This window comes from Triplophysa rosa, linkage group LG16 (assembly GCF_024868665.1).
Source record: "Triplophysa rosa linkage group LG16, Trosa_1v2, whole genome shotgun sequence".
In the NCBI taxonomy this organism is placed as follows: domain Eukaryota; kingdom Metazoa; phylum Chordata; class Actinopteri; order Cypriniformes; family Nemacheilidae; genus Triplophysa; species Triplophysa rosa.
This window is the reverse complement of record NC_079905.1, coordinates 22,949,477-22,976,398: the sequence shown is the minus strand read 5'-3', so window position 1 is coordinate 22,976,398 and position 26,922 is coordinate 22,949,477. Positions and strand designations below refer to the sequence as shown.

The following is a 26,922-nucleotide window of genomic DNA, read 5'->3' as shown; positions in this document are numbered from 1 at the left end:
AGGATCCCTGCGAAACAGGGATCCAGACTTATAAAAAACTTTCTGAAACAAGTTGGAGTGCTGGCGGAGTGTATCAAGCACAGAAATACTACGTCATATGTCCACCTCTCTTTTGAACAATTTGACCATGTTGAGCATGAGAAGCCAGCATTTTTAACAGTGTAAAGAAGTCAGTTTAGTTTAGTTTTAGTTTAGTTTATTTTTGCACAATGTAAAATTATATATCAATATTTTATATTAAGTTTTAAAAAAATAAAAACAGAAAGTACAACAATATTGTGCAGGGAGAGGCAAAAACCCCCCCAAAGGGCTTATCTAAAGCCTCCACCTAAGTAAACAAGCCTAATTACGTAATATAATTATATCAAAACCCCAAAACAATATACACCACAGAAAACAAAACAAACAAAAAAACACCCAGAATGTACAAAACTAAAAAACTATTTTAAAAAACTATTTTTTTGTGCACCAGAAATCAAATAAGAAACACTTTTTTTACAGAGCATCCAAAAGATTATCCTTTAAATATTTTTTGTAACATGATAAAGAAAATCATTTTTTAGCCAAATGGGATAAACCATTCCATAATTTAATACCCCTAAATCTAATAGAGTATTGTCCTCTACAAGTAACATATTTAGGAATATTAAAATATGAAAATTGACGAGTAAATGACCGTGAACCTGTGAGTTTACTTTAAAAAAAATCTTAAATTGTTCAGGAATATTTCCTTGACTTGAATATATCTTATAAATGAAAATGCATGTTTGATAAACATTAATATCATAAATTGTAAGAACCCGAAGTTTATGAAATAGAGGAGCAGATGAGGCATATGCCATCCTAACAAAACGTTTCTGAAAAATGAAAAGTTTTCCAAGAATAGAAGGAAAAGTACTTGCCCAAACTATGTTACTATGTTAAGAAAGATATGGATAAATTAAACTATAATAAAGGTGTACGAAGACACTCTGTAGTAACTAGGTGCCTGACCCTCCCTATTATACCTTCCAACTCAACCTCTCATCAACAAAAACTCCCAGGAATTTTGTGGATGACACTTGAGGCACCTCGATACACTCAATTGTCATTTTTGATAAATCTTTAGAGTACATTTTTTTCCACCAAAAATAATAAAAATCAAGCGTAGCGTTAGTTCTGGCAGGTCATGTGAGTTCAGCTTGCATCAACTGATCTCATCAAGTGCAGCTAATCAACGTTAACCAATAGTCATACAACACACACTAGACTGCGTCCTATTTAAGTTGCATTTCTTTGCTCTTTATCAGCTGTTAATCGTGTTGCACTTGAAAGGTATCGCCATCCACGATCGCCTGGTCTGTGCTCGGAAGTTGTTTGGAAATATATGCAACACGCTGTTGCCGCTCATCCAGGTGTATGTAAGCAGCATGGGTTTTAAGCCCTCGTTTACGAACTACTTCACTCTATACGCTCACTAGTTGTTCGGATGTGCAACGCGCTATTGCAGTCATGGATAGTTGGATAGCTTTACCTCCACCATCGCTACTACTGTGCGCGAGTGTTGATCTCGCTGCCAGCACGGGTGCTTTTCTCTCGGCGTCTGTTCCTTTAAGCAAGAGGCAGTGAGCTGACCGTATTAAGCTCACCGGAGAATGCAAATATTACGGTACTTCCAAGAGTGAACTGTCTGTTTTATGCATTTAGCTATACATTGCATGTTGTTCCGCTTACGTCTCGCTCAAAATAACGCGCGCAGTCGTTAGAGTCTACGTAAGAGCAGGACGTACCTGATCAGTGATTAAGTGCGAGATCTACTTCTCTTGTCTGCACAACGCAAACACCGTGTATCAGACATTGCGAGCCAGAAGTAAGTTTATTGTAATTGGCACATAGACGCTTGCAGAATAAGTCACAACAGTGTTTCGCGTTATTCACATGAGCGGTGGAATCGCATCCACTGCGCCAGCGAAATTGCCCGCGTTTTGCCGCCTACCCTACCGTTTGCCCTTGAAAATGAACTAGACAATCACGATAGCCGCGTACCGTTCGAATCCACCATAGTGAACTTTGGGTGACACTCTCATTCTCCGTGTTTCTCATCAAGTGCTGCTGTTTGCGCTCTGCTTGCTTAACCTCATCAACAGGGTTGTCAAAATTCCGCAAGTCATTTCAAGCGGTTCACATAAACCGTACCTCATTTACCACCCTGAGAAGGGATGTAAGGGGATACATTTCCCACACCGTACATTTAATATACGAGGCGCATACGGAGGGAGTTCTCTGCTGCCGAGTTCATGCATGTCGAGTGTATACAATTAAAAGTGTGTTCAGGTAAATCGTGTGATCCTTCTGCAAGCATTGTAGGTAAGTCCTTTAATCGTATGCGATCATGATAGTGAGAGCTGATGTAGGGGTAAGCTATATAGTCAAAATTGTACATAATACAATGTATATCTGCTTGTTAACACTTGCTCATTCAACTCGGGTGCTATTTGTTGCAGGGTGTACGCTTGTCAGCTAACTGCTAGTTTACCCATTTGTCTCGTTATCAATTATGTGCTCATTATATATGCTATATGTTATTTGCTCATAACAGTCTAGTCCTGTTTGTTGTAGGATGTGCACAGCCTCACAGACAGTTGGCTAAACATCTGATGCAAGGCACACTTTCTTGGGAACACTTCGGCACGTTCAAAATCGTCATCTGATTGGCTGAATTTTACAGGATTCCGGGAGACGTGCGCGTCACGTTTTTTACGGTCCGCCTGGGAACAACACGAGCTGTCTGATCTAAGGTTTTAAAAGGTTGCAATAGGAACTCATCACGATCGACTAAACGCTTAATTCGTAAAATTATTCCAGGTTAACTGCATAAACTTATAATTGTTGTTGCTGGTTATCTTTGACACGCACATGAATGTACACCGGTCTGATACTGCGGGGACATTCCACGCCTCTAAACATGACGTGGCACAAAACGAAATGTGATTTGGTTCTTTTCCTGTCAGTCATATGGCCTCTTGGGCGGGCCTTGGCCAAAGAAGCAGCGAAAGTTCCCAGACCTAGCTGTGTCAGCCTCCCTTCTGCCACATAAGTGAACTGCAACCGTTGAGTGTCCAGAGTTCCACACTCCATATTTTCGTCGAATGAGTGCATCGTCCGGGTACCTATAGTGCACTTTTGAGAATTTTCAGTATGTACGTCTGACTACGTGGGACTAGGGTGTACGCTTCCCCTGCCAGCTTACTGCTCGTTTCACCCATTTGGCTCCTTAACAACTTGCTCATGTAACTCCGGTACTAATTGTTGTAGGGTGTACGCTTCCCCTGCCAGCTTACTGCTAGTTTAACCCTTTCAGCGTTAGTTCTGGCAGGTCACGCGAGTTCAGCTTGCATCAACTGATCACATCAGGTGCAGCTAATCAACGTTAACCAATAGTCATACAACACACACTAGACTGCGTCCTATTTAAGTTGCATTTCTTTGCTCCTTATCAGCTGTTAATTGTGTAGCACTTAAAACCCACCTCTATCCCCATCTCCTCTTATCTGCCTGTATCTTCTTATCTGTTTCATTTAATCCTGTTACGCATCAGGAACTGTTCTGGTTCCCCAGGGGGGGACATGTATTGCTGCGCTCCTGCTATGTCCATGCAAGGCTGCATGGACGGGCAGAGAGTTGCCCAGAACAGTTTCATTCCGCCAAACTAAATATATGCTATCGATCTTTGAGATGCAACATTTTTAACAGTGTAAAGAAGTCAGAATGCATGACATAGCATGTTACCCCAACTTTAAAAACAGGTTTTAAGGTGTTCACGCTATTTAGGAACCAGTAGCTCATTTGAATCACCACAAATATATTAAAGTTTGATAGGATCACTTTCACGTTACAGGACCAGATTGACTAACAGCCTGCAGCAGCGCAAACTACTCTTTTGGCGTAAAAGAAAACTACTGTCTGTATTTACTAAAGACACACTGTGAAAATTAGCATGACAAGCTGTTCAAATCATTCCGTTTTTAGTGTTTGCAGGGATTTCATTTTTGTGTTCCTGGGGGGTTCCCTGTCCCCTGTGTGGTCCCCCTTCCCAACCCTTATTGATAGAGAAAAGCAAGAATGTGGTCCTCAACCTCAACATCTAACCACAACTGGCCGTTTAAATGGAAAAATAATTTATTTAATTAATGAATGTTTTGTGTTTATTCTGTGAAATTGTAAAAGTCTTCTTTGGGAGATCTGTTCAGGTGTTAATAATAATAATTTCTGTGGGAACTGGATTTTTCCTCAGTTTCCACTATCCCAGGTGCTCTACGGCAGTGGTTCTCAAACTTTTCCATTGTAATAGGCCATAAGGTAAACTAGGAAAAAGTGGCTAGAAATTGATTTTCGTTCCCACGCCTGGGCACTACTTTTTAAATGCATTGTTGCATAGCCAACACCCTTTTGCAAAATATCCGGCAGTTTTTTGTCACGATCCATAAATGTGTATAATTGTGAATACAAAAAAATGAAAATCTTATGCTGCTGGTTTTGCTTATAACTTTATTTATATTCATTTTAGCAATACAAAATCTCTCTCAAACTGACCTTTACACATGTACCTAAACATTTGAGAAAGGTTTTGGTGCATTAAATACTCAAGTGTGAATGTAGACCATAAAATATGGCAAATTTGTAGAAAATATGCTTCACTTCATGGATTGGCACCAAACAAAATTAAACATACACATTGTAATTTTAGCAAAACTGTGATTTATTATACATCAAAATGTTCAGTAGGTACTGCGTAATCACAGAAACATAAAGAAGCAGCACACTTTGGCCCAAGTTGGCTGAAATGACTCAAAATGCGACCACACCCCCCTTAATTATGAATAATGCCAAAAATGAAGGAATGACAGATTCCACAACAGATTAATTACAACTGAAAATAATTTTAAGATAATGCACAGCACATCTTTACTCATCACTATCATCACTATCATCGGAGCCATCATCCCATGTTGCTCTTTCCTCTGTTTCCTTTGAAACATTTGCACAATTTTGGCACCGACAAAAAACAGTACAAGACAGTCTTGCAGACATACAGGAACATCTTCCAGTCTCACATTAGCCTTGCTTGCAACTGCAGTGGACTACCTGCAACACAAGGCCCCCTTTGTGTAGAGCGCATCCCACCCTCCAAATAAAGCCTTATAATCTTGTCATTTTAATCAAACAAAAACATATTCAGTTATACAATGCTGGAACATAAATTCTTTTGGCTGGTGGTCTTTCGTTCTTTTGTTTCATTGTATAAAATGTATGATATTTATGAATTTCAATATTTCATAAATTGCCACGACATCTGTGGCCTCCCCCCGGGTCTATCTTGGGGCCCCTAGTTTGAGAACCACTGCTCTACGGTACCATTGAATGTGCATTACACATGTTTGTTTCTTTTGCGAGTTGAAATTATTTCCTGTGGTAACCATCAAGACACTTTTTTGGTCTGTTGTTCTGACACTATGTGTCAATGACATTGACTTTGCTCTCTCTCTCTTCATGCAGGCGAATGGAAGGAGATGTGCTCCTGTAGTAAATCGTGCAGTTAAACTGTGTTATAAAGCGTGTCAGGATAATGACGCTCATAATGCTCTAATCTGCAGTGAGGGTGCACTTAAAGTGATGTGTAAGCACATGTCATCATTAACACACCCTAGATAGTGAAGAACTCTGGATCTCTCTCTTCAGTACATCCCCTGTGCTCTGGCCTCAGTTGAACAAATCACACTTCTGATAAGTGATTCTCTGTCTGTTTATTATGGTTTGATCATGAGATGAAACAGAGTTTAAGTGTAAATAAATAAGGCCTTTCAGACACATTTCACCACAACATTTCATCTGATAAACTAAAAAGACTAATGATTTCTCAGTAATGTTTACCTGGATATACATTCATATATTCAATGTAGCAGTATAATATTTCAGGGCTCTAGACTAACTTTTTGCACTGGTTGCACTGGTGCACCTAACTTTTTTTCTTAGGTGCACCAGCACAAAAGTTAGGTGCACCCAAATTTTCGACCGCATCGCATTTAACACGGCAGTTCCCTTTCTGTCGGTCTCTCAACGTTGTGTCGAACCGACAGAATGGGGTTTGTCTTGAGAACCTATCATCTTCTGAGTATTTAGAAAAGGCCAATGAAAATTGGCGAATGAAATTTGCATGCCGGACTCCTCCACGGATGTCCGGGTATAAAAGGGAAGCCGGCGTGCTCATTCATTCACCTTTTGTTCTTCAGAGCCTACGCATCTGATGAGCTTCTCTACGATCTTTGGTGATCATTTTTCTGCTGGAATCTACGACGTGGTACAGCGGACGGTCCCTTCCTGCAGTGACTCTCCCCTGGGCGTCTCGGCAGTTCCGGAGGTGTTCGAGCAAATTTCCTTTCTAAAAGAGCTAAATTTCTCCAGCGTGGCTTGTCCCGCTGTTCTCATGGGTGCAACACACTCATCGAGGAGGGGGACGGACACGATGCCTGCTTCCAGTACGCTGGGGCAGACGTTGTGGATACGTCCTGCCCGCACTGCGGGCAGTGACGATTCAGACATTGCGTCACGGGTGGCTGTGTTCCCACGGGACTCAGCCACCACCTCGTTTGCTCCCCGTTCCGTGACTACGGCCCTGCCGTCCGCTACGGCAAGCAGCGAGGGTGATATGAGGATTACTGTGAGCGATAATCCGCCAGCCACTGGCTCACGGACCGTTCGCACCTCGTCTCGCTCGTCTGACCATTCCCCAGGAGATGGTCCCACCGTCTTATTCCTCAATCACGTATTCGGACATGATGAGTGATGATGAGATGTCTCTTGCAGCATCGGGGGGTGACGTACTGCCATCCGACTCCGACAATTTCTCGGGCTCCCTCCCTCGGGGGGTCGAGCCCAGGAAGAAGCTAGCGCCCACTTACTCTCAAAAAAGAGAGTTTCCTCTCTCTCTGGGTTATCACAGCCCCCACCCTCTGCACGATGGTGAAGGGCAAGACGACGTTGCATCACGGCGAAGCGCAATGTCGAGTATAAACACCAGCCCTCAGCACTCTCAGTCAGACAGTGCGTTGAGCTGCGCAGTCGCCAGGCAGGAAAAAAAGCAGAGCCGATCTCCTCCCCCGGCAAGGAATCCGTACTGCTAGCCATCGAACCACCCCCTGGGGGGACGATGAAAAATATCGAACCTTTAGTCCCCCTGTCACATTTCTGGGAGCCTGGCTCCGGCTTCCCAGACTGTCAGGCTGGAAAGGGAAGACGATCCATCTCGGCTACGCGATCCACACGCCACAAGTTTCAGGGCATCCGATATACCTCAGTCAGAGGCTAGGATGCTCCCGTACTTCGGGCCGAGGTCGCCACCCTTCTGGCGAAGGGAGTGATCGAGCCCGTCTCACCAGCCGAGATGTTCAACGGGTTTTACAGCCTGTACTTCATTGTCCCCAAGAAAGGCGGGGGGGGCTGCGCCCTATCTTGGGTCTGTGTGTTCTGAACAGGCACCTACACAATAGCTGCCTTTCAGGATGATCACGCAGAAGTGCATCCTGACGTCCGCCAGGTGTCAGGACTGGTTCATGGCAATCGACCTGAAGGATGCGTACTTCATGTCTCGATCCTCCCTCGACATCGGCCGTTCCTACGGTTCGCGTTCGAGGGACAGGCATATCAGTACAGGGTCCTCCCCTTCGGTCTGTCCCTGTCTCCACGGGTCTTTACTAAGGTCGTGGAGGCATCAGGGAAGGAGCTACTAAACTAGTAGTGCGGGTACTAAACTATCTCGACGACTGGCTCATCTTGGCTCACTCTCGAGATCTGTTGTGTACACACGGGGACCTGGTGCTCCTGCACCTAGATCGGTTGGGGCTACAGGTCAACTGAGAAAAGAACAAGCTCTCCCCGGTGGAGAGCATCCTCTTTCTCGGTATGGAACTCGACTCTGTCCCCATGACAGCGCGACTGACTTTCCCCTGAAACTATCGATGCACATGCGACCGCTCCAACACTGGCTACAGAGTCAGGTTCCTTGGAGAGCGTGGCACACCGGCAGCAGGCGTATGGTCATCACGTTTTTCTGCCGACACACCCTAACCCCCTGGTGTTCCATGACCTTCTTGCGGACAGGGGTCCCCTTAGGGATGCCTCCCTGCAGGGTTGGGGTGCCGTGTGCAACGGGCACGCAGTGTCGAGGCGGTGGACGGGCCCCCGCCTGCGTTGGCATTTCAACTGCCTAGAGTTGTTGGTTGTGCTACTTGCTACTACCTCTCGTGCAGGACAAGCACGTGCTGGTCCGGTCGAACAGCACAGCTGCTGTGGCGTATATCAATTGTCAGGGTGGCATTCGCTCACGGCAGCTAACATGACTCGCCCGGCGCCTCCTCCTCTGGAGTCAGCAGGTGATCAGTTCCCTGCAAGCCACACACATCCCAGGCATCCTGAACCAGACAGCCGTTGCGCTCTCTCGTCAGTCGATGCCTCGCGGAGAGTGGCGACTCCATCCCCGCGCAGTCCGGCTCATTTGGGAGCAGTTTGGCCAGGCACAGGTGGTCCTGTTGCCTCCCTGGACTCCACCCATTGTCCGCTTTGGTACTCCCTGACCGAGGCACCCCTCGGCACGGATGCCCTTGCGCAAAACTGGCCGCGGGACAAGCGGAAGTACGCCTTCCACCCAGTGAGCCTCATTGCACAGGTCCTGTGCAAGGCCAGGGAAGAGCAGCATCAAGTGGTACTAGTTACGCCCCTTTTGGCCTAACCAGGACTTGGTTCTCAGAGCTAAGGCTCTGACAACAACTCCCCCCCTGGCCAATCCCCCCCTGGCCGCTCCCCCTGGCGAAGATCCTGCTTCCCCAGGGGAAGGGGCATGTTACGGTATCCCAGGCAGAACCTGGACTCCATGTCTAGACGGGACGAGGAGATCCTGAGTGACCCACCCCCGGTCTGGTTGGGACATCACTCAGGCTAGGGCCTCGGCCACGGGGCGGCTATACGCCCATAAGTGGTGCCTCTTCTTGTCCTGGTGCTCTTCTCGGCGAGAAGACCCGCGGAGTTGCTCGATCGGGAACGAGCTGTCCCTTCCTCAAGAGAGACTGGGGAGTAACCTCTCCCCCTCCACACTGCGAATGTATGTGCTACGGCCGCTCATCATGACCCAGTTGCTGGGTAGCCTCTGGGACAGCACGACCTGGTCATTAGGATCCTAAGGGGTGCGAGAAGGCAACCACCTTATCCGCGCTCCGTACCCTCTTGCGACCTAGGTGGAGGCCTCAAGAGGCCTCGCACCCTTCGAGCCTCTTGGAGTTGCCGCTCTTTCTCACTCTCGATAAAGACGGCTCTCCTGATGGCACTCACCTCCAAGAGGGTAGGTGATCTGCAAGCACCCTCCGTGTCCACAGATTGCCTAGAACTCGGGCCCGGGATTCTCACGTTATCTTCAGACCCCGCCCCGGCAACGTGCCCAAAGTTCCCACCACTCTCCCGAGAGACCAGGTGGTGAACCTGCAGGCACTCCCCACCGGGGAGGAAGACCCAACCTATCCGTGTTGTGTCCAGTACGCGCACTGCGCCTCTACTTGGAACGCACGCAGAGCCCAGAAGCTCTGAGCAGCTCTTTGTCTGTTTCGGAGGTCAGCAGAAGGGAGGGCTGTCTCCAAACAGAGGCTGGCGCACTGGATCGTGGATGCCGTCGTTATGGAGTTTTATAACTTAAACTTAAAACATGTCAAGATAAATGGACCAGGGCTTGACATAACCTGGGAGGTTGATGGCTCCGTGTCAGAGCATTGCTTATGATTTTTGGATGGATCAGGCCTTAACTTAACATTATTCACGAAAAAGTTGTCAATCGTTCTTTTCATCTTCGCTCATCGGCTACATCCACTCTGTTTAACTGACGTGCCTATAGGCTCCTCCCCTCTCTGTCTGACTGCAGCACACACATTTTCACACGTACACACCAGAGGTTGTGCTAGACTTTTTTATTGTCCGTCATTTTGACTGACAGGCTCGTAAAAAATCCGTCATAATCCGTCCGCAAGGTGGCGTTAGGTGGTAATTAGTATGTTCGTGACATCATCACGCTGTACTTGCGACTCGGAACTTGTTGTATTTTAATACAACTGAATGCCCAATAAAGCCGTTGTTGTTTATATTCATCTATTTAATGTTTTAATGTTTTAACCCAACACATGGTGCAAATTTATATATTACAGTTTTTGATACCATATTCAAGCCATTTCCAAATCAGTTTTTATTTTGCTCATACCTTGTGTATGTAACAAAAGTTATGGCTGAGGTCGGCTGAAGGATTTTCAGGAACGGAATTTAGAGGAAAACGGGTTTAAAGTTAAGAGATGAAAATAAAAGCACAACAGTCCAGTATCACAAGTAAAAGTCACTTTACAGTGGTAAAAGACTTACTCTAATAACAATTTAATAAAAAAAAATTCCCAGTGTTGAAGTCTATAAAAATACCGTACAAAACCGTTTGAATAAAACGAAAGTAAGGAAAATGGTGCGGGCACACTTAAAGAACGAGAGCTCTGCCATTATCACTACACAAGGAAACTAGCAAACATTACGGACAACAACTAATAAGCAGTGAAGCAAGTTTTACCTTGTTTGTCATGTGCATAGTGTCTGGACTTCTGATCATCCCTTGTATGTTTTGCGATCGGATAACTCCCGGTGCTGCAGACGGGGAGCTCTGTCATCTCACGAAAACATTGTATAAAAAACTTTGCATGCCGTAGTTTACACAGGACTGGCGGGAAATGTGCATTGATACTCCTTCATTCTTCATGTTATGTGGTTTACTTTGATAGGTGAACTGTCTTGTCCCAGCGCGACATCCGACGGGTTTTCCCAGATCGCATCACATATGTCCAGTCAGTAACAATGACAGGTGAAAACGCGCACTTCCCTTCGCGAGCATATCACGCTCTAATGAAGGGAAACGGGGAGTTACAAATTGCCCTCATTGTAATCCGTCAAAATGATGGACGGCCTTCAGATTTTTCCGTCACTGGTAAACAAAATCTGTCAATGACAGAGAATTTTAGGTTAACGCGACCTCTGGTACACACACTTACAGGAAAATCTGGACCACGGCCAATCAGAGGGGGGTCCGCCCTTCACTATCTCTGATTGGTTTAGACCACGATATGGGCCTAATGTGTGTCTGTTGTTGAATCACAGGGAGACTTTCAGAGTCGCGGAGACTTTTTTTCTCCCTCGAACGGCTGGTCGCACCGGTGCGACCTCAGATTTGTCTTAGTCGCACCATTGAGAAATACAGTCGCAAAATTGGTCGCACTCTAGAGCCCTGTATTGTGATTATTTTGAATCATTCAGTATGTTAGAAGGTGGTCTATATGATCTGATGAATGCATCTGAATGGCAGTTTCTGGGGTGGTGTACGTCTGGTTAACACACACTTCTTCTTCACATATCCACTCTTCCAGCTGAGCGGTAGATGAAATGTAATGAATCATGACAAGATGAACACATTTTCATTAGTAATATAAACATCAGCCATGTTAATATACAGTGTGTAGCTCCATCGCTGATAAAACGTTGTCATGTTTCATCTTTGATTATGTTTGAATATGCAAACACTTTACTACAGATTTATTGTGATGTCATCATACAACTCATGAGGTTATCTCAACACTGCATTGACCTTTTCAGACATGGAAAACTGCTGCAGAAACTGCATCTGATTGTGATCTAAACATAGAACTCTTTCCTGTGTTTAATTTAGAAACTTGAATTCAAATGAATTGATTTTTTGGACCAGTTTAACTGAGCGATTATTAGAACATGACACGTGGATGCTATATGATTTACATTGATTTCACTTACAAATGAGAAAGCATTTAATACTTTGTCTAAAATAAGACAAATGTCTTATGCACTTCCTCTAACTGTTTGTTTTGCTGGAAGCTTGCAGTTCATTTCTACTGAAATTCTGACCAACAAATCTTTTTGTCAAGTGTTTTCAGCCATTGACTGGTTGTCTGTTGAACCTGCAGCAAACCTTTGGCAACAATCAACAGATGCTTTTGTGAACCTTTTACAGCAGCAGTCTTCAACTAAAATTGCTTGATGTCCAGTAAACAAACTCTCTTACCAGCCGAGGTGGAATTGATGAATGAATGATGATTTTTGGCAGACCAAAGATATAAACATGTCTTTTCATATCTATACGACGGCATAACAATGTCTGACAACAATATAATGAAGGAAAATGTGCAAAATGTCCTAATCTCTAAACCTGAACTGAATATACATTCATTTCAACATGAACAACTTTAAAAGAAAACTAAAGTGTTGTTTTCTGCTGAACTGAGATGAACAAATAGCAGCATAACATTTCAGCTCTTCTTGTGGCTGTTGCAGCTGAAACGGGGGTTTGTTTAATATTTTCTTTTAGTTCATGTCTTTATTTTCCTTCTAAAAGTGTTTCACAGAAGCCTCCATGCACTCTTTTACTGTTTTCCCATCAGTAAAGGGCTTGTTATGTTTTCCTAAGATCCACTGAATTCTTAGTGAACATTCATATGCTGGTTGTTGGGCGGTAAGTGAGTGAGGGAGGACCCGTGTAGATCGCTCCTACTGGGCTTTAAGCTCATATATTTCCGCGTCCTTACCACAGACCAGTGGCGGAGCCAGAGGGGGTCCAAGGTGGCACTGAACACCCCTGACATCCAATTGGCCACCCTGGGTGCCACCCCAAAATTTGATTCGCTACTTACAGTATGTTGATTGACATCTGATTTCACCTTTCGGTTGAACAATGCTTTTATTTTGAAGTTCGGGGCCCATGCTTGCACGTGACGTCACCGCACACGAAATTCAAGCAAGTCTAGTTGAGAATGAGAACGGAAAAAAGTTGTGCGATGTACAGCGCGAAATCTGAGATTTATTTTTAAAGACTGACGAAAGAGAGAAAAGAAGCAAATGGACCGCTGCAATTTGCTAAACAAATAGAATATTCAAAAATACCCGATGCTTGCTAGCCATTTCAAGTCCGACCCAGCCAGGTACGTTTTATTTGTTGAACCATACCATTATAGTGTTATCTACCTACTTTCTAACATTACACTTTTAAATGTTGCGTAAATGTAAAGTTTTCCCAGCGTTTTCTAACCTTAGATAAATATAAACAGTGTTGGGAGAGATCCTCTATTTCTTTTAACATTATAAGCAAGTGTACTTAATACAAACTTTAGAAGGAAGAAATAAGTTTCCCTCTTTAGCCTTGGCTTTAGGATTCCTAAACAACTTTTCATTGTGTAAGTTTATGTTAGGCTCCATTAACAGATAGTAAATCGGTTCCCAACATAACATACATTGTTTACATCAGGGTCGGAAATTAACAGAGGCTTTGGAAAAAATGACAACAAGGTGAACAAATCTGCTCTCCAAGTTCAAGACAAAAGAGGAAAAATAGTCCACGCAAAATAAAAAACTAGCTATGACAGTCGCAATTTAAATAAGATTTAGGTGAAAATGAACAAATGTGGATGACCGCTTCTTTGCTCTGCTACAGCTTTGAGCATTACAGCCAATCAAGTTCAGGGTATGAATATTCTGACCAATCAGAGGCGTTTAAATGATTCACCGGTGAAGAAGAGCTGAAGTGCGTCACGCTCAAAAAGTTTTATCATATACGATGTAAAAAAGAGATTCATTAGTCAGACTCTTTACTGTATTACCTGAAGCCATTGAGTGTTTTAGTGATGTTGGATGTTCTTTGTTTGTTTTCTACATATTTCCCGTTTGAATAACTGATTTTTATGTTCCTTAGATAATCAAAAAAGCAATAAAACAGCAATACAATAATTCATAAACGCTTCTCAGCTTGTTTTGTAGCGTGTAAAGCGTGTGACAAGTGTTCATGTATCCTAATATCTGAAAGTAATAATTAAGATGACAACATCAAGGGCAATAATCAGCATCAATGATTTTGTTTTAATCTTGCAGTCCTATGGATTGAGTTTATGTTTTATCAGATATATGCTGCTCTGATCCACATCAGTTTAAAGACACCTCTGGTGCTGCTTTGTTTTAATTAAACAAGTTATCAGGGTTAAGCAGGTTTTCATTATTTATATTTTATTGTTTATTTCATCTACATACATTTAGAAGTAAATTATCACTTGTACCTCTTATCAGCAATCCTAGGATTTATTTTTTTATAATTTGATGCCAGGTCAGGGTTAAACACACATTTTCTGTAATGGTCTGTGGACCCCCTGAAGTAGCCTTGGCCACCCCCTGGCCACCCCATATATAAAACTCTAGCTCCGCCACTGCCTCGGACTGCTGCAGGTAAGTTTCTTCATAGTGTCTATGTCTAATTTCATAATGCCGTTTAAGGTTTCCACTTTTGACAACCGCAACAGAGTCCGAGCAAATGAGACAAACCGGCCTCGTGCATGTCGATGCAGGAAGAATAAATTCATCTCGGAAAACATGGTTTTCAGCGTCAACTTTTCTAACCTTTGAAAAGGACATTGTTTTTCAGTCACTGACAGTTACATCTGTCTGCGCGCTGTGCAGCGAGTCTGTCTCTGCTCTCTTCACTCATCGACGTCTGAACGTAGCAACAGTGCGTATATAACTGTCCGTGGCACCGTAGGACCCAAACTGCTACTGAGTGGACCTTGATGTACAATAAGTAGCAAGTAGCAATAATCCAAAACAGTAAAACAATCTAAGGTAATACACACAATAATGCTTAGAAATGTAGCCGTAGCAAAACAAGACTTTGCAATGAGTGAGAGTTGAGTCACTGAATATATAGTCCCGGTAATAGTGATCAGGTGCAGCGGTGATCATGTCTGCAAAGGATTATGGGAGATGAAGTCCAATAGTCAAAAACACTCTCTGTGATCTCTGGTGACCGGAGAGTTGATATCGTGACAAAAATAATGTTAGGCGTTCATTTATTTATTATGTCAAAAGGCTTTGAGGTCCGGACGGACACATCTCGCGGTCTGCTAGTTGGTGACCCTTGTTTTACAGTGAAGAGAAATATGAGCATTCATTAAACTGTTTTTATTGTATATTTTAAGATGTTTTTTTGTGTGTTTTTACTCGTACGGCTGTTAAAGGTGGTATAAATAAAGTTGACGACCAAAAGTATATAGCAACCATATAAACGAAGCTAAAGCAATACATGAATAAATAAGTATCCCAAAATGTTTACTGTAGATGCGTGTCACATACATGTTTTCCTTCAGAGTAAATAAATGAGATTACATCAGCGTGTTTTTGCAGCTCAACTTCAACAGAGACAATGGAGAACGCAATTAGATTCTAAGAATGGCTCGGCATTGTTACGGCATCATTCTGGATGTGGTTTGCAATAAGTGGACGAGCCATTAGCTGAGAGTTTGAGCTGTTTAGAGGGAGGAGGAAGACATTAGCTGGTTAATGTGTAATTATGGCCCAGGCCTCTTCTGCAATGTTTCTTTCTCTGAGGGGATCTTTACATGAGAGCAACAGGTATGTTTATAACCCTCACTATGCCTTAATTGGACAGGCACAGTCGCTTTATGGCTTAAGCCTCTGGAAGACGTCTCTTCAATGTTTGACAAACAAACCAATTACATGAAGGAAACTAGCAGCCCAAATAGCCCCCGTCCCCATCTCGGGAAAGCATAAAAGAGGCAAGGGGGTGTTGTCGAAATTGCTGTCCATGTTTTCCTGGTTGCAGAACTCAAGGGCTCTACACAGCTACTTTTAAACCTCTTGCATGACTCAACGGAAACTTGTTCAACAAACAGACCACTTGCATCATACAGTTGACCTGACCTGAAGTTTTCTGAGGTATCAGGGGAGATTGTTTTCGAAAACATGCAAGATGGCTAATGCATCTCAATTGGCTCATGTGACCCTCCAGGTCCTGTGCTAGGACCTTCCGTTACTTCAAGCCATTTGCCCCTACCTACGTTAGCGTTAGGTTATGACTTAAATGGGCTGAATGGTGGTTCTGAGGTAGACTTAGAGACACCAGGCTCACGAGTTTACCCGACTAGAGACATTTAACCTATGAAGCAACTCTTTCCATTTATAATAACCATAATGTAAATGTAATGTATAGTGTCATAACGCGAAATAATATGCACATTTTCAAATACAAACACACATAACCTTGACACAATTTACAGTCAAAATACAAGTGTTTGTAAATAAAAACAAGCCCAAAATACAAGTGCTCCTATACACACTGCATTTGAAGAGACGTTGATTCTGCTGTTTGCTATCTGCCTCGTCTACAAGCTGTTTTTCACGTTTCATAAATCACCAGCATGACACATGATGACGGTCCGGAAGCTTTACCTCAGGCCCACGAGAAGACATCAGTCCAGCACAATGCTACCTTTGAGCTGTGTATCTGCACAGGAGGATGGAAATGAGAAACAGATTTCCCATGTGACGTGTGATGATTATATCAAGACAAATGAAGGCACAGCCAGAGAGACGTGCACTTGAGAACTGCTATAATAACACAATAGACCGCAGTTCTTTTCACATCTCTCACACACGTCGCACGCACCCACAGAGGGGAGAATAAGAAATAGAGAAATGCAGAAGAAGAGCGTGTGTTTGGTTTACAGTTCAAACTGCAGAATGAACCTGACGGGACGAGAAAAACCGCAAATTCAGATGGACAAACACTGTAGAGAAGTGACTGGTTGATTTAACAAGACATGAAATTGTACTTTGAAATAATGTAAAGTGAAAACAGAATATATTTTCGATCGATATGGGTTCGATCCCAGGGATTGCACATACTCTGATACAAATGCAATTTAAATCGCTTTGGATTAAAGCGTCTGCCAAATTCATAAATGTGAATGTAATGGCCTCATGACAGCCAATGTCAAAACCAACCACATGACACTTTTATGTAATGTTAACCCATAAAGCTACGTAGTTTCTTAAGTTTGATTATTATTCTGCTACGTCATGTTTATGACAAGTTATGTTGTCTTGGTAATGTCAAGTTGTCCTGACAAAGACACTGACAGATTATGATGTATTTCTTTATGTCAAGTTGTCATAACAAAAACATCTCAAACAATGTCATCTTTGCATTAAAAATGACATAAATGAGCGAATGACACTTAATGACATAAACATGCATAAAATCTCCTTCATATTCATGACATTTGTCATGTCATGATTATGAAGGTGTCATGTCAGTCTTATGAACACCCCGTCAAATAAAGTGTTACCAACATGTTTATTATTTCGTCCGTACAGTTGAATTGTCCTTTTGTGGTGCATGGGAACATTTTTCTTCCAGAGGACGAAACTCTGGTTAACCGGCAGCATAAAAAAAAGCATCCTCTGAGTTTAAGATTATTGTTTCATGATGTTTTACATGAACTGCTATATAATGCAATATAATATGCATAACTATATGTTCAAAGGTGTGTAAAGACCTTGCATAATGAAGCGTTATGTTTTTATCATCTTAGAATGAGCTATTTCTATGTAATGAGCGAGACACTGCAGAGAGTTGAGAATCCAAGCGCAGGTTGTTTAATAAAAACCAATCGGCAAACAATCCAAAACAGCAGGCAAAACGTAGTCAAGGGCAGGCAGGTAAATCCATAAACCATGAGACAGTCCAACCAAACGACAAACAAGAGGGTAATCCAAAAGCAGTAATCCAGTAAACAAGGCACAATTGGTCATACCAAGAAACGTGAACATGAACTATGGCAAGAAACAATGAAACGCTCGGTATGCAGTAAATCTGACAATACGTTGCAATGGGCAAATGGAACAGGCATGGCTTAAATACAAAACAAACAAGAAGTGTTTCAAAATCAGTCAATGAGGTGGAAGAAGCGCCATCTAGGGGTACGGATGAACGGACAAAATGCCCTTACATTACATTCTATCTACATACACCGCGGGTCCCCTTACATTGAATTCATGATGTTGTTTCTACAGGAGCCCTAAATGGACAAACTGCTCTACAGAACGTCTTATGTTATCTCCTTTGGCAAAGAAGTGAAACCGTGACGACATCTTAGCCCTGTGTCAGCCACCGTAGTGCTTTGAAAGGGAGGGGTGGAGTGAGCCATTGGATGCAATTCATAACCTCACCACTAGATGCCGCTAAATTTCATTCACTGGACCTTTAAACAATAGCTATATTTAAGCTTAGCGGAAAAAAACTGTTCTGGGGAAACTCTCTATCTTGCATGAACACAGCAGGAGTGCAGCAATAATATTATCTGGGGAACTAGAACAGTTTTGAAAGATTTTAATAATATTATTCTAATATTAACAGGAATATTATTAACAACAGGGATCTATATGCCTTCACACTGATTTGTAACATAAAACATATATCTTTCAAGGATAGCATCTTAAGAGGATCAACACCTGTCAAGCAGGGAACATAAATCAGGATGTATAACGGGCTGAAATTAAAATGACCTTAAAGATGCAGTCAGATGTGAGAACTGTGAGGAGCTATAAGAAAGGCAACTGAAAGTTCCACCTCAGTCAAAACTCATCTTCAGCATCACAATAGCTTATGTGAAAGTTTTCCTGTGACAATACTTTCTTCATGCCTTAAAATGACTTGAATGTAACTCTTCACCTTTACCATATTTAGTATATGCAGATTCATGAATATGCTAATTAGTCACCACGCAGCTCAGACCACAGATATGAATATGAAAATATGTGAGTATCCCTACATATATATGTCTTGAACTGCATATCTTTGTCTTTATAGCTTATAGTTTTCTTTGTTAATGTTAGTCAACGCCAATACAATTATTCATGCTAGTTCAAACACATACAGCGTTTGATTTTAAATATGTATTAGTAAATGCTGAAAATAACATGAACTAAGATGAATAAATGGCCAAGTTCATGACAGCTCATGCATTAATTGTAGCTAATTTAGTTACTTTTCTACATATTTTAACAAACTCACAGCAATTCGTAACTACTTTATGATGTGGCTAAAACGTCTGAATTTTTATTATCTGATTTTGACATTTAGGTAGGATCCATTTTTGCACCAGTGATGGTTGCACCCAAACAGTCACACAAAATCCCTCTTTCCATTATCTGTACCCAGCCTTCCTCCAAACACACACACACACACAGCACAAAAATATCCCTTGCATTCACAATGTGGTTATATTGTTTCGAAACAGGATTTGAGGCGGTGTGGAGGAGAGCTTCATTTATCCGTCTGTTACAGCAACACATCACTGGCAAACTGCCACAGAAAACACAACCCTTTACATCACTGCTGCCATCAAAACACGCACGCGCACATACATGTCTACCTTACTAAAAACATATACTATATATATATATATACTGTATATATATGTTTTACTGTTTATTTCACATAAAGCGTTCAGTTTAAATTGTGTATAAATAACATGAAATAGTGACTTCATTGAACACATTGACTTCTAAAATCTTTAGTGAAAGTAACAAAGCTGTCAAACAGATCGCACATCTAACAGGGGACCAAAGTTCATTTGTTCAAAAAAGTCACTATTTCATGCTATTTGCACATAAGTTAACACAAGTTTAGTGTCAAACTAATATACACTATGTAACATGCATTAAGTATCAAGAGCACACAAACACATCTGCACAACAGATATTAAGGTAGAGACAACAGCAGCTGAGCTTTACATTAATACTGTCAGGGGGTAAAACCACAACGCTATAGAGTTTCGGAGCCATTTCTGATTTAATGTTATTTCAGTATACAAAGTGACACGAAAATGTCCCCACTTTGCTCCATGGTCCCCTCTTGGTGAATGTGTAATGACGTGTGCAGCCCATATTTTGAGACCGCGCGGAGGTGACGCGTACAACAGTGCATGTGCGAAAATAGTGCACTAGTCCACTAGGGGTCAATACACACACAGGAAGTGTGCAGTGTGCCGTTGTCGGAGAAGAACGATACAAAACAAACACACTTGCTGCGTCCCAGTAATCGTAGTATGTTGAAAAGAGTATTCCAAAGATTCCCAGATGGTCAACTACTTCCGGTAGATATCCGAAGTCCCGTTAACACTCAGACGAAAAAATACTACAGTTTTGTATAGTATTTGCTAAGGAAATTGTAGTACCCTTGTAGTAAATTTATATACGGTTGTAAACACTGTAGTATACTATAGTAAGGTACAAAAACACTATATAGAGTATCTAGGAATTTTACTGCAGTTTACTATAGTAAATATCACTATAGTATACTACAGTAATGTATGTGGTCAAAGATACCTCTATTGTATAGTAAAAAACAAAAAGAACTTAGACCAATCAGGATCCAAAACAATTATATTGACACTTCAAATGACATATCATTTTCTATCTTCGGACAAGTAATATTTGTACTCGGACAAGTGAATGACCAAATGACAATGCTTAATGTCAAGCCCTGCATGAGTTATTCTACAGTTTTGATGCGTTTTAAAGGTGGGGTGTCCGATTTCTCTTAGCCGTTGTTGATGTTCAAATCACCAAAACAGACACACCCCTCGGCTAATGTCCGTCCTGTGCACCTTACTGCTGATTGGCTACAAGGTTGTTTTGGTACTCGGCCCGACTCAGTTGTCTAAAGCGTAATTCGGATATCAGTTACCCCGCCTTTAATGTGTAAAATGTTTACCCTTTAAGACAATTCAACAGTAATCAAGTATTTCAGGAGCAGGTTGTTTTATATACAGAATACGGCATGCAGTTGCCACACAGAGTTTTAAAACATTTTAAAACAATTTAATCAACATTATTAATCACAATTACAATATCATGGGGAAAAGCAAGAATGATTTTGCATAATCATGCAGACCAACCATCAGGTATTTTAATTTGCAATTAAACGTATTAATGGTGTGTCTGTGGTCCCGGACTGAAACGGACCCCTGCTAATTAAACAGATGGAAAAATAAAAATTCTTATTTTCACTCATTGCTTCGGTCATTGCCAGATAGGCTACAAATATATAATGAACTTTAAACATTTTGTTTTGAACTATACATTTCATGAAACTACAAAGTTGTGACTTTTTCCATTTATTTGAAATTTGAAAGTTTTCTATCAAATATCAAAATGTAATTAATATTGCAATAGACGATAGCAACCGCATATCAAGAATAATAAGGACGAATATAGCAACAGAGTGCAATTAAGCCCAAAATGTTTGGGACATGTATGACTTGAATAGCCACTTTCTTATTTTCTTTCTTTTCTTATATCTTGCACTTTTTTATTTGTGTCCCCTTCAAATATTGCTCTTGAAAAAATGTTTTGTTAATCGTCACCCCAACTGTTAAATGAAACGTACACCCATGTTGATACTGACTGTGAAAATTATTGTCTGTACACAAAGATATTTGGGTTCTGAGGGCGCCTTATCACTGGAGGCCTGTATAAACCAGTGGTTCTCAACTGGTTTGGTCATCATGCCGTGACTTTTAGGGTCATCATAGCCCACCAGTGTAGGCCTATGTGTGTGAGAAGGGGAGAGTCCGGAGCTGCGCGGCTGGGTGACTGACCCCTCATACACTGCAGTCATTTAAACATACAAAATAGCTACTAACTACACAATACTAACATGAAGGGATTAATGCGATGATGTGTTGTGTGCTCGTGCTGTAGCCCCACTCTCCCCACTAGTCCCGCCTCCAGCAGCTCCTGTTTTTCCGGAAAATATGGTACAGTTGTATCTGTCTTTTATACATTTGATCAAACTAAAGACTCTTTGAAGATACGACGTATGCAATACTACTGTATAGGCACTCAAGATTACTATGAGATTGGCAGAAACTGCCTGTGATACGCGATCTTTAAAGCTTCTCTGTAAACTCCGCCTCTATTTAAATGATCAGCAGAACCAAACCACTGTCACCTGCAGTTAAATGCATAGACATAGTATTTTAAAACTAACACATTTACACATATTTAGTCTGCAGATTCCATATGACCCTGTTGAGTGATGTCATATCCCTCCGAAATGAAAATAAAAATGCGCATCAAAGTATTTGTCAGTAATACAGCTATTTTGGGGAAAATGTTTGAATAATTGCATTGCAGTCTGATTCAAGGTGTCCTTAAAATGTCAATCAGGGGCTACTGTGGTCCTAGTAACAAAGTTAGTCTGGAGCCGTGCAATGTGTATATGACTTTCTTCTTTCAGATGAACACAGTCAGAGTTTTATGACCATTTATCTTGGCTCATCCAAGCATTAGAATGGGAGTGAATGGAGAGTGAGATTTTGAAGCCCTAAAAAGTGCATCCTTCAGTCAAAGAACTGCTTGTTCTGGCTAATGAAGCAGGCGTGTCGTAAGTTCCGGTGACGAGCGCGGCAGCGCAGAGGAGACGGCTCAACAAAATGACAACGTGTGTACACGTGTGTTTTTACTTGAACTCGTCACTCTGAGAAAGGATGTGATTAACACACTGTTTGTGTTACGCTTTTAACACATTGATGTCAATTTAACACATTTTGTGTTGATTTTGTATGAAATAAATGAAAGGGAAAACACAAATTGTAACAGATTATTATATCCCAGAAATAACACAGAGATGTGTTCAGTTAAGGACAACACATTTTGTGAGCGCATTCGATGAGTTGATGAAGCAAGTTTAATATCATACATCCCATTAGTTCCACGGGCTCCGAACATTGGTTATGAAACGTATAAACATGCAAATCATTAGTACTGTAATCGGTTACAGAAAAATCTAGACGATCGATATCAGTGCCAGTGGAGGTTGTACTCGTGCCAGTGGGTGATCTTTAACAGAAACTGCATCTGAATAAACATGGCAGGAGAGAAAGCCTCTCAAACGCTTCACATCCATTCCGTTTCATTTCATTAGAGGATAAAAGAGAACATTATATGAGGCAGTGGAGTGAATCTGTTCTGATCAAACCACAGAGAAGTGAGAGAGAGAGGGGTCACGTGATCATCTCTCGTCTGGAGAATGTCACAAACTCCCAACAGCGCAGCTTCAGCCCGCAGGAATAACACAAACATCAACAGCGGGAATGAGATGAACATAATGAACGGAGGAGAACGCTACACGTGTGCTCTTAAAATAATCCTCACGTGACTCATATCAAACTTTAAAAGAAATAACAACATTATACCACAGCACATTTGAGTAAGCCATTCACACAATCCTACATTCAACTGATATCTTTCCCAGACAACATCTGTGGAATTACACACTTGATTTTCATTTAGTCCCACTGGTTGACGTGCATGAGCATATTATTGTTTGAATCGTGTGCTTTTACTACTTAAAAGCTTTTGATTCCTTTCTTAAATCTAGTTTTATGTTAAGCTTCAGTTGTATTTGTATTCATTTGCATACATGAACAAAACTGTTACTGAAAATTGTTAAGGTTTGAAAATAAATCTTTTGTGTACATTTCTGTTTCTTTTGTTCAAAATATTGTGAACACCATTGTATTGTGATTGTGAAAACAGCAGCATGTGTTGTACTGCGACCTGAAGTGTTGTGAGTGTACAGCAGTGGTTCTCAAACTGGGGGCCGTGGCCCCCTGGGGGGCCCCAAGATGGGTCCAGGGGGCCCACAGATTCTGTGGCATTTTATGAAATATAGAAATTTATCATAGATTTTATGCCATCAAACATCAGAAAAATGACACCACCAACCAAAAGAATTGAGGTTCCAGCATTGTATAACTGAATGTTTTTGGTTTCATTAAAATTCTAAATTTAAGATTATGCGTCTTTATATGGGGGGCCGCAAAGCGATGCACTTAACACAAAGGGGGCCTTACCACGAAAAAGTTTGAGAACCACTGGTGTACAGTCCCTTCGGTTTTCAATAATCTGATCCAACCTGCATGGCTGCATCTCACAAAACATCAACCTCTTTTACCGTCCGCATCTCCTGCAGCGCAGAGTCTTACATATGCAAGCGACGGGATTATTGCGTCGCTTGCAAAGATGTTCACCTCACGAAAACTTAACAAGACATGCTGAGTTCGGTTAACGCAAGCTGCTGTCATTTAAATTAAGACAACACAGAAAATGTGTGATCTCAGCGCTAGACAGAAACCTCTTTCACATCTCGACCAATCAGATAACACTGGAGGGGCGGGGCATGCATGTATGGAAATGACTGGATTTTCAATGTTAAACAGGCTCTGCTATATTCTTTACTTGTGAATGTGTTCTGTGTGAACAGCCCTCGCACAACTCAAATGAAACCATCAGAGTTTATGACCTGAGTTTGACCTGTGTAACATGCACATCTTCACATCAATGCTCTCTGTGACAGCACCACTACACGAGACACATCCATGAATCAACCGTCACGGCTACAAACGTAGCACAAAATATTCAACCAATGACAGAGATGAGAACCGTGGTCACTTTTGCCTTCTTTTCATCTGCGTTTGACGATTAGAGGAAAGAGAAAAGGAATGAGTTTTACATTCAGAAGCATAAAATGAGCCATGGCATCAGAGCCAATGAGACATAATCAGAGCGAGAGAGAGAGAGAAATCAAAGCCCTCCTCTCCTGTAAGTGAATCTCATTCATCTCTCCAAGGTCGAGTGGGCCGCCAGCCGCAGCGCTGCTTCATACAGATGTTTCAACACTCATGCTCACGCCATGCCATCATTAACATTTCACGCACACACACACGCACACACACACACACACACACACACACACACACACACACACACACACACACACACACACACACACACACGAGGTGAGCGCTTGTGTGTCTGCAGCTCCACACATTGACTCTCTTTACACAATAATGGGATTATTCACAGGAATCAGAGTAAGGACTTCGTCACAGTAACATGACATCAGCAAACCTCTTCACTCCTGTTTACATACCATTAATATTATGTTGACTATTTGCTTTAATGGACAGCTTTATTTCTTTTATGTGTCATATAAAGAGCAGCAGTAGCGTTTCCCATCAATCAACTCTAAATTGCCAACTCGGCCAGGAAGAAATTCAAATTCCACTTTAAGATTTTCTGTATTTTCTGACCACGGTTGGATGATCCGTGTAAATTGCCTACATTTGCATGTATGGGAAACGCTGCCAATATATTTGTGTTTTCTGACACACACACACACACTCCTCCATCCCAAAGCAAAATAATGCAGGAAAAGTGAATAATGACAAAATGATTCTTTAATTTTGTGTGCTTGGCTTCTGCTCTGAAATATTTCACCATGATCAAAACGTCCTATAAGCCTCTGAGATATGAAATCATATTGATTTATCTGTTAATATAATTTTGCATGATGGAGTCAAATGACTAACTGACTGCCTTTGTCTCCTCTGAAACCTAAAAAACCCTCTGGATTATTATATGAAATACAGAATATTCCACTTTTATATTTTTATCCTGTTGACACAGAACACCATTACACACAACAAACCCACAAAGCGCACGCACACACACACACACAGAGAGAGAGAGAGAGTGAACAGGACAAATGATGCATGCACATCACAGCAAACTGTGTGTTTTCTGTCAAAACTCTGTTCATATGACACACTTCATCTATTCTAGCTGCACTAATAGAGTCAGAATACACTTACAGCAGCTTTATATTGACAGACATGGTGGAAGAGACAAAAAAAGGTGCCCAGAACAAAAAAGATCCAAATAATGTTGGAAACATTTGTATGAATTGGATTCCTTGAAAAAACACTCCTGAAGCCCCTCCCTTAACCCCACCCCTAAACCTGACATCACTGACACGAAAGCCAATTGAGATGTGCTAAAGCTGACAGAGCCACAGATGGCTGAAGACATGTTAAATGACCTACAAATAACAACAACGCATAAATCACACCAACGACTTCTCAGCGTGGAAGCCAAAAAAGATTCCAGTGGTCAGAAATAACCATCTGTCATATATACCCCTCACACATTCCTGATGGATAAGAGCCCCGTTCACTTAAAAACCCATCACATTATAGCAGGAATTGAAATAAAAAGTGGAAAAATGACATTAGTACAGCTTTCGTTTTATACAGGAACACAAAAGAAGAGAATTTAAGGCACATCCAGTTGGATGGACAGAATGACTCACTTTATCACAAGCCCAAATACCACAACTCAAAGTATGTCACACATGACACGTTTTAAACACTCGATATACTGTATATCTTTTGACTGGATGTATAGAGAGTCTTTATAGGTTTTACATGTTGTCTTAGCAATTCTACTTCATTCTGTTCCTCTGAGGCTGCGTCCAACTACTCCCACTTGAGTCTCTGCACTTGACCACTTGACTACTTTCATGATGTATTTCCTGTATTTGACCCAAGTGTTCTAGTGGGCGTGAAGATCCCAAGTGAGCATGAAGTATTTCTACTTTCTACTCTTATTTACTAGCTAAATACGAATAATATTTTTTACTTTACTTTTCAAATAATTTATGAATATAAATGACTCTTACCTCTTGTTTTCATAGACAATGTTTTTAACCTTTATTATACATGCAGGAAGTTTAAAACAAAAAGGACATGAGCTTGTAAAAAATGAATAAACGTAAACATTGCAGATGTTGTGGTTGCATGCCATCCTCTGCAGTTAAAACAGCATTAAATTAACAATAAGCACACACACACACAAAATATATCCCCCATACAGTATGTTTTATGGACTGTGCCTCTCCCTTGCGCTGGAAGCTGTTGTTTATCTCCAGAAGCCCTTGAACATAGGACGGAAGACAGTAAATGATGATAAATGATTATTATGTAAGGGATAATCCACAGCTAGCCATGCGCTATGGGTTTTAATGCACGACGTGGAGGCCAAGAACCACCCGAAGCGAAGCACGGCTAGCTGTGGATTATCCCGCGTATACTATGGTCATTT

General features: G+C 41.6%; 1 protein-coding gene across 1 annotated transcript in view; it reads right to left on the bottom strand.

The window, feature by feature from the left end:
- Positions 1-26,922, bottom strand: part of LOC130567419 (retinoic acid receptor beta-like) — a 275,560-nt gene that overhangs the window by 182,729 nt on the left and 65,909 nt on the right. The gene's annotated exons all lie outside the window — the stretch shown is intronic.